This window comes from Otolemur garnettii, unplaced genomic scaffold (genome assembly GCF_000181295.1).
Source record: "Otolemur garnettii isolate 467f Iridium unplaced genomic scaffold, OtoGar3 scaffold00161, whole genome shotgun sequence".
NCBI lineage: Eukaryota > Metazoa > Chordata > Mammalia > Primates > Galagidae > Otolemur > Otolemur garnettii.
The window spans coordinates 2,516,504-2,525,903 of record NW_003852556.1 but is presented as its reverse complement, the minus strand read 5'-3'; positions in this window follow the sequence as shown (position 1 = coordinate 2,525,903).

Below are 9,400 nucleotides of genomic sequence, written 5' to 3'. Positions count from 1 at the left end.
CACTGTTCATTCTATGGTCCGTCAATTCATTCATTGAAATGAATCGTCGAGACCAAGAGCCTGGAAATCCAGTGTTAGAAATCGGTATCACACTTACAAAAATTGACTCAAGATAGAGAAAAGATTTAAATTTAAGACATGAAACAATAAAAATCCTAGAAGAAAGTGTGGGAAGAACTCTTGAGGATGTTGGCCCGGGGAAAGATTTTATCAAGAGGATTTCAGTGGCAATTGCAACAACAAAAATAAACAATGGGACTTAATTAAGTTGAAAAGCTTCCACACAGCCAAGGACACAAAGCAAATAGACAACCTTCAGAATAGGAAAAGATATTTGCATGTTATGAATCTGACAAAGCCTTGATAACTAGGATCTATAGAGAACTTAATGAACAAAAAAGACTCAACAATCCCATCTACCAATGGGCAAGAGACATAAACAGAATCTTCTCTCAGGAAGACAGACGAATAACTGACTAACATATGAAAAAATGCTCATTGTCCCTAATCATCACATAAATGCAAATCAAAACCACCCTGAGATATCATCTAACCCCCGTGAGAATAGCCCACATCACAAAGTCCTAAAGTTTCAGATACTGGCACAGATGTGGAGAGGAGGAAACACTTTTGTACTGTTGGTAGGACTATAAACTCACACAGCCTCTTTGGAAAGAAGTATGGGAAATCCTTAAAGAACTCAAATTAGACCTCTCATTTGACCCTGCAGTCCATTACTACGCATCTACCCCGAAGAAAAAAATCATTTTATCATAAAGACATTTGTACTAGATTGTTTATCACAGCTCAATTTATAATCACCAAGACGTGGGAATGACATAAATGCCCATCAACTCAGGAATGGATTAACAAGCTATGGTCTATGTACATCATGGAAGATGGGGCCTCTACATCTTTAGTATTAACCTGGATGGAGTGGGAACACATTTTTCCTGGTAATGTATCATAAGAATGGAGAAAGCAAATATCCAATGTACTCAATGCTAATATGGAGCCAGTAGATGATCTAATACATGCACACAGAGGAGAAAACTCAGTTCAATTCGAGTTGGGGGGAATTGGTGTGCTCCCACTTAGTGGGCACAAGGGGTGTGTGGCACACCTTTGGGTGCGGCCACAACTACAAGAGGGACTCTACCTAACAAATTCAAATCTGTGACATGGTTGTACCCTCACATTAACCTGAAATTTTAGAAAAAGGAAATTAAGAACATTGCTAACTACAAAGTAGGTCTGGTCACTACAAACCAGCGTACCCTGAATGGCACGTGCCTTCTTTCCTGGTGTCCGCTAAAGAGGTAAAAATTATATTATTTATTGGAAAACCTCAATAGGATAAATCTAGTTGACAATCGGTTATTTCAGTGAGAAGACAAATATGTGAACAAACAGCTTTAAAGATCCCCTCTGCCAACCAGATTGGACAACAAAACTCCAAACAATCCTTTTTTTTTTTTTTTTTTTGCCTCTGAAATTACAAAACATATTTAGTTCCTGAAATAATGTGGAGCTGGATAGTCATGTGTTTATCCAAAAGACATTATATTTCAAACTTTAGAGTTTTGTTGAAGTATCAGATTGTTCTCAGAGAAAATTTCACAGTAAGTACTAGGCCACTGTGGTGACAAATCTAATTGTTAGTTTCATTTTTATCTGTGTTGCTGTTTCTATTGTGCCTGCTTTTATGAGTTTTTAGAAAGTGTATTTGCTTGTTTTAAAATTTTTCAAATACAATGTCAACATTTTTCTGTATAAATAAAAATCTTGTCTTCTATTTTTATATTGCCTACAAAATAAATGTAGGTTTTATAATTAGAGAGAGACAATAAATAGTTTTAAGTTACTTTCTTATCCTCTGGAGTCCATCAGTTACAAGGTGAGTACGAAGGAGACCTAAGGACCAGAGAGGTGAAAGCTTTGTGAGATGTTCCTTGTCAGTGGCAGAGACAGGAGTGATGTTCTGGTGCTGACACACTCACATCCCCTTCCTCTTCCCTCCCTTGAATGTCTGCAGGGCGGCTGAACTGTAAGCATGAGGAAGGCCTCAGACTCTGGGTACACCTCAGATTGAATTGCTACTTTTCTCAACCTTTCAAAATGGGTTAAGAATCAATTTAGAGTTACTCTTATGGGAGAAGGCTAATAGAAATTTTAATGAAAATGTTGACTTTGACAGGACTAGAACTCAATAGCTTTGAATTTGGAGGCAAAGCCTTTTCCCTTAAGACCACAGAGTCCGGGTGGCGCCTGTGGCTCAAAGGAGTAAGGCGCCAGCCCCATATGCCAGAGGTGGTGGGTTCAAACCCAGCCCCAGCCAAAAACTGCAAAAAAAAAAAAAAAAAAAAAAAAAGAACCCACAGAGTCTTAGGTTAGCAGCGCCCAAAATCAGAGATAGAAAAGGAGTCACGGGGATGCTGCGTTCCCTAGATGCCCTTGCCACACACTGGGCATGGCAGAAGAGTAACTAATGGCCACTGTCCCCTAAAGCCAGACTCAGACATTTCACAAATAGTGTCACCCTGAGACCTTCCAGACATGCCAGAAATGCATGAACACAGTGGGACCTCTCAGGAGAGCCTGCCCTGCCCAATGCCTTTCTGCAGGAAATGTGGAGTCACTCATGTCCTTCTCTCACATCCCTGCCATGCACCATGACAGCAAGAAGAAGACCCAGGCTCAAGGCAGCCAGACCCCACTGCTGCCACTGCCTGGCCTGGCCTGCTCCGAGCTCACGTGCACCCACTGAGCCCCACTGTTGCTCTTCATGCCATAAAGGAGGAGGCAAAGGCCAGCAGGAAGGTCCTGGCCTTTTTCCTTCCAGACCTTTGATGCCACCAAATACCATCGCAGAAGGCAGAGCTCTGGTGTGAAGGTAAACATAGTTTCTAAGGCTGGATGGAGGGAATGGTGTTGTCCGGGGTGAAAGTGCCCCTGTGTGTCCTCACACATGAGCCTGAGGAAGTGTGCAGATTTCAAGGGAAGCAAATTATATTGGGCCAAGTGTGGTTAGTACAAACTGAGAGCTTAGGACTGTTGATTTGCAGGTAGTTTAAAATCCAATATGGGCCATTAAGAAGGCACCTGCCCTGGGTCCGGTGGGGGTGACCTTTCCAGAGGCCAGGACATTGAGTGTGGCAGCTGTGGCCAGGAGCACTGAACAAGGGGGCTTTGTCCCCTCTTTGTGAGGTGAGGCAGGGCTGCAAAGGAGGACAGTATGGGGCACAGTACCTCAGAGTATCAAGTATGGAGGACAGTCTGGGTCAGGGGCTGATGAACGAGACCAGGACAAAGAATGGGCAAGAAGGAAGGTAGTGAGGCCTGTGGGCAGTCCTGGGACATTGTCTCAGCCTGAATGGACAGGAAGGAAGGAGGTGAGGCCTGCAGGGAGTCCTGGGACATTGTCTCAGCCTTGAATGGACAGGAAGGAAGGAGGTGAGGCCAGTGGGGAGTCCTGGGACATTGTCTCAGCCTGAATGGACAGGAAGGAAGGAGGTGAGGCCTGCAGGGAGTCCTGGGACATTGTCTGAGCCTGAATGGACAGGAAGGAAGGAGGTGAGGCCTGTGGGCAGTCCTGGGACATTGTCTCAGCCTGAATGGACAGGAAGGAAGGAGGTGAGGCCAGTGGGGAGTCCTGGGACATTGTCTCAGCCTGAATGGACAGGAAGGAAGGTGGTGAGGCCTGCGGGGAGTCCTGGGACATTGTCTCAGCCTTGAATGGACAGGAAGGAAGGAGGTGAGGCCAGTGGGGAGTCCTGGGACGTTGTCTCAGCCTTGAATGGACAGGAAGGAAGGAGGTGAGGCCTGCGGGGAGTCCTGGGACGTTGTCTCAGCCTGAATGGACAGGAAGGAAGGAGGTGAGGCCTTCGGGGAGTCCTGGGACATTGTCTCAGCCTTGAATGGACGGGAAGGAGGGTGCTGAGGCCTGCGGGGAGTCCTGGGACGTTGTCTCAGCCTGAATGGACAGGAAGGAAGGAGGTGAGGCCTGCGGGGAGTCCTGGGATGTTGTCTCAGCCTTGACTGGACAGGAAGGAAGGAGGTGAGGCCAGCGGGGAGTCCTGGGACATTGTCTCAGCCTTGAATAGACAAGAAGCAAGGCAGTGAGGCCAGCGGGGAGTCCTGGGACATTGTCTTAGGCCTTGGTGGAAGCCAACCCCTTCACCATGTCATCTGATTCTTCTCTGGGTCTCTGGAGATTAGATTACTAAACATTGTCATCTGTTTCTGTGGCCTTTGAGCCTCAGGTTAAGGTCTTCTTTTGAGGTGGATTCCTTTTTGGAGAAAGACTTGTGTTTGCTAAGTCCTTAAACATAAACCCAAGGTTGTACTTTTACTTCAGAGACAGGGTCACGTACTATCTTCCAGGCTGAAGTGCAGTGGTGTCACCGTAGCTCACTGCAACCTCCTGGGCTCAAGTGATCCCCCCGCCTCGGCCTCCCAGAGTGTGGGGATTACTTGTGTGAGCTCTGAGTCTGGCCCCAGCGGTTGTGCTTTCTGAAGTTTTGCTGAGATGTCACTGATTCAGTAAGCTGATTAATGCCCCCACCAAAAATAACCGCTCTTTAATCTCCTTTAATGTGAATGTGTCCTTGTATGTCAAAAGGGACTTTGCAGATGTGATTAAATTAAGGCTGCTGTAATCTGGATATTTTGCTGTATTGCTTGCATGGGCCCTAATGGAACTGCTGGGGTCCTTACTCAAGGGACACAAGATCAGAGAGTAAGTGGCACCACAAAGTTGAGTTGGGGTGTCTGAGAGAGGTGTGGGCTCAGCAAAGATGGAGGCTGGAAGCTGGGGAGAAGGGTCGGGCAGGCGGGACCACACGCTATGCCCAGAAGCTGGAGCTTTCTAGAAGAATTAGCACCTTTGTTTTGTTTTGTTTTGGCTGGGGCTGGGTTTGAACCTGCCACCTCTGGCATATGGGGCCAGCGCCCTATCCTTTTGAGCCACAGGCACCGCCTGAGGCATTGGCACCTTAATGTTGGCCCAGAAAATGTGATTTCAGAGTTCTGGGCTCCAGAACTGTCAAAAAGTAAATCTGAGTTGTGTCAAGCCAGTGACTCTGGTGGGGATTGGCTGAAGCAGCAATAGAGAACCCAGTGTCTGTCCTCCTGCCGGGGCTAGGGTCAATTGGCTGAAGCAGCAATAGAGAACCCAGTGTCTGTCCTCCTGCCGGGGCTAGGGTCAGTCTCGGTGCAGCGTCTTTCCAGAGGCTGGGTCTCTGACCCAGAGACCACCTGATGACTGTTGGGGAGGTCTGGGGAGCAGGTGGGCTTCCCCCTCTGGGACAGGTGAGCGTCATGAGGATGTGGAGTCCTTAAGGGCACAGTTGGATCCTATTGGAGCCTCCCTTACAAGGCCTGGAAGGAGCTGCTGGCTGATGATAATCATCCCACGGCTCGAGGCGGCACCTGCCCGGAGTTTCTTCCTCTGTGGGGCTGGATAACATTCCACTGGTGTCTGCACCGAGTCCTGTCTGTGGATGGACACCGCAGTTGCCTCCACCTTTGGGCTACTGTGGGTAATGCCAGGGTGCATGCATCTGTTTGTGGGTTCCATGTTTGGGGGCTGTCTCTGGTGCTGCCCTGACCTCTGTTTCTACAGCACACGGCACGTGGGACCCCAGCAGTCTGCTCTCTGTACAAGTGCTGGCTCCATTATCTCTTGGTGCAGGCTTGAGTCAGTGTGGCCCCGGGGAGCTACACCTGGCAGGTCAGCGGCTGTGAGGTGTGTCTGGTTTGAGATTCACCTCTGTATGCCTGAGGTAAGAGCCTGGCCAAGAGGATGACCTGGCGTCTGAGAGGGGTGTGACCAGGTCAGATGAGGGGAACTGTGCACGAAGAGGAAGAGTACCCCTGAGGCTCTGAAGGTGGGGACAGCCACATGAGAAGGGACACAGCAGGATCCCACCAGAGCCAGTCTGGAAGCAGAAGTGTTGGGTGCCCTCAGGTCTGAGCCGCATGGAATATCTGAGGCCAACTGGAAGACTCAGAAGGGCATTGGCAGTGGCCTGGACCCACCTGGTGGCAGTGCCAGCCACACACAGCCAACAGGCAAAGGTGGGAGCCACTGGGCCCAACAGACCCATGGCCTCCACTGCACTTTTGGGTGAGGAAGCATGTTCTTCCTTCAGCACACAGGAAGGGAAAACAGTGCCATGTGACTGAGGAGTCCGAGTGTGGGGCACAGGGCAGCCAGGGCTCAGGGTGAGAACTGCAGACAAAGGAGGAGGGTCCCCCATGGGGTCCAGTGCACCTGTCCTTAGCCGGTGCACACAAGGATGGGAAGTCGAGATGTCAGGGGCCGGTCCTAGCAGGGGCCACTTTTAGGAGCCCTCTGTGCTGCCGTTTGCTCTCAGGAAGGGGGATTGGTGCAGATTTCAGCCCCTTCAGAGTGTGGAGCCTCCCCCTTCAACGGAGATGCCTGTCCTGGGTTGACCAGGAGCTGTGTGGTTGCAGTTTGTCCCCAGAGACCCATGCTCCTTTCCGGGAGAGCTTGGAGCATGTATTGGGCATGGGCCACAGGCTGCTGACGTCCAGAGAGCAGAGGAGACTCACCTGCTGCTGGGCAGGGACTCCTCATCTGCTTCGGGGAGAGGTCACAGTCCTTAGGTCACCTTCTGGGGCCTGGAGGAGCAAGCAGGGCTCAGTAAAGCCCCGAGTTGTGGAAGCCTGTGCTGCTGCAGTTTCTACGTGTAGGTGTTACCTTGTGAGTTGAGGTGAACAGGGATGCCAGCACAGGGACGGGGTGGAGGTAGAGCAGAGCAGCCTGGCTTGGCTATCGTGCCTTTAGTTCCCAAGCCTGGGACCAGCTGTCTTCCTTCCTAGGATAGTGTTATTATGGGCACGAGCATAGCGACCACCAGCCCCTTGTTTCGGGGGTGTCAGCCCACAGTTTGGGAGCCCCCGTTGGCCCACAGCAAGGGTCTGTCTTAGTTCTAAACACAGGTTGTACTTGAGAGGGGTTCAGGGACTTGGAGCAGGAGCAAGAACAGGCTGGTGGTCTGTGAAAGCCTCTCAGTAACAAAGGTGCAGGGGCACAGACTGGGTCTAGGGCGGGCTGGCGGGGCGGCTGTGTCCCAACTGAAGGGGGCTGCCTGGAGGGTCCCTGGGCAATGGAGTGGAAAACCAGGACTGCCAACAGGCCCAGGAGAAGGGAAGAGGCTGAGATAGAGGCAGGTTGTGTAGATTGCCCAGGGCAACTGTGCACTCTGGGGACAGGGGAAGACACGTGGATGGTCCCAAGAATCCCCGAGTCCAGCAGGACTGAGGTGGGCAGCTAAGGACAGGTGGCGATTTCCCTGTGCATTGACTTAGTGTGGACACATAGGGCAGGGCCGCAGGGAGAATGTTAATCAGAGAGGCTTTCAGAGCTTGCTCCCACTTGAATGTCCAGGTGGGGATGTCTGGAGTTCAGTGTTCTGTGACGGGATCTGCGAGGTCCTCTGTGTGTGTGAGGGAAACAGACTTGTTCCCTCCCAGTGTTCACTTGGTAAAGTACGTGATTTGCAGTGTTTACTAACTATCTCTGCAGCAGCATCCTGGGGGCATCTGTCCAGGGTGAGAAGTGTCCTGGTGATGTCCATCCAGGGTGAGAAGTGTCCTGGTGATGTCTATCCAGGGTGGACAGCGTCCTGGTGGAGTCCATCCAGGGCGGGCAGCATCCTGGTGGAGTCTGTCCAGGGTGGGCAGCGTCCTGGTGGTGTTTATCCAGGGTGGACAGCATCCTGGTGGGGTCCACCCAGGGTGGGCAGTGTCCTGGTGGAGTCTGTCCAGGCTGGGCAGTGTCCTGGTGGTGTTTATCCAGAGTGGGCAGTGTCCTCATGGCGTCCATCCAGGGTTGGCAGCGTCTTGGTGGTATCCATCTGGGACAGGCAGAGCCCTGGTAGAGTCCATCCAGGGTGGGCAGCATCCTGGTGGTATTTATCCAGGGTGGGCAGTGTCCTGGTGGAGTCCATCCAGGGTGGGCAGCATCCTGGTGGTGTTCTTCCAGGGCAGGCAGTGTCTTAGTGGAGTCCTTCCAGGGCGGGCAGCATCCTGGTGGCGTCCATTCAGGCTAGGCAGCGTCCTGGTGGCATCTGTCCAGGCAGTGTCCTGGTGGTGTTCATTCAGGGTGGACAGTGTCCTGGTGGAGTCCATCCAGGGTGGGCAGCATCCTAGTGGTGTCCATTCAGGGTGTGCAGCATCCTGATGGCATCCGTTCAGGGCGGGCAGCATCCTGGTGGCGTCCATTCAGGCTGGGCAGCATCCTGGTGGCATCTGTCCAGGGCAGGCAGTGTCCTGGTGGTGTTCATTCGGGGTGGACAGTGTCCTAGTGGAGTCCATCCAGGGTGGGCAGCATCCTGGTGGTGTCCATTCAGGCTGTGCAGCGTCCTGATGGTATCTGTCCAGGGCGGGCAGCATCCTGGTGGCGTCCATCCAGGGTGGGCAGCGTCCTGGTGGTATTCATTGAGGATGGGCAGCATCCTGGTGGTGTCTAGTCAGGGCGGGCAGCGTCCTGGTGGCATCCGTCCAGGGCAGACAGTGTCCTGGTGGTGTCAATCCAGGGTGCTCATGTCAGAGAGTGGCTTGTTCTGCCCCCTCATGGGGGTTTCTGGGTAGCATCTCTAATCACTTGTCTAGTTTGTTACCAAAGCCAGTGACCAAGACAGAAGCCATCTGGGCGTCCAGAACAAGAAGACCAGGGCATAACTCGCAAACACTGTCTAGTTACGTCTACAGTGTGATGGTTGCCTCGGTGTTTGAGGGAAGACAGTGGGAGGGTTCTTAGTCTCTCCCCCTGTGAGCCTGGGGGTGTTCTGACCTCTTAAAGATCATTGTGAAAAGTGGCCCATGTGGCCTTTTCAAAACGTAAAGTGGCATCTCTGGGCCCACTAGCCGATGAGCAAGTTGATATGAACCAGGGAGCAGAGTGTGCGCTGAGGGCTGGTCTGAATTGATTAACAAATTTTCTCCCCTCAGATGGGATCCAGAAACAATCCATGTGAATTGGAGAAGCAGGAGTGAAGCGTCCTGCCCACTGGCCCTCGGCCACTGATCTTCCCTCACAGAAGGTTAGGGTTGGAGGACAGGCTATGGACAAGTTAGAGGAGGCAGAGAGGGTGAATGCTGTGGGGTGATGGCAGCAGGAAGAGATTGACTCAGGAGACAAAAACTACCCAGCATGAAACCCAGAGGCTCACACTGACTCCTACCAGGCAGTCAAGGAAGTAACACCAATTCTTCACAAAGAGAGGCCCCCCATTCTATGAGGCCTGTTACCCCAATACCAAAACCAGACAAATACCTCACAAGAGGAAAAAACTCTGAACCAGACGCGGACACCCCAGACAGAAGGCGGCAGGTGCTGGACGGCAGGTGCTGGACATCTGCTGCCCTTGGG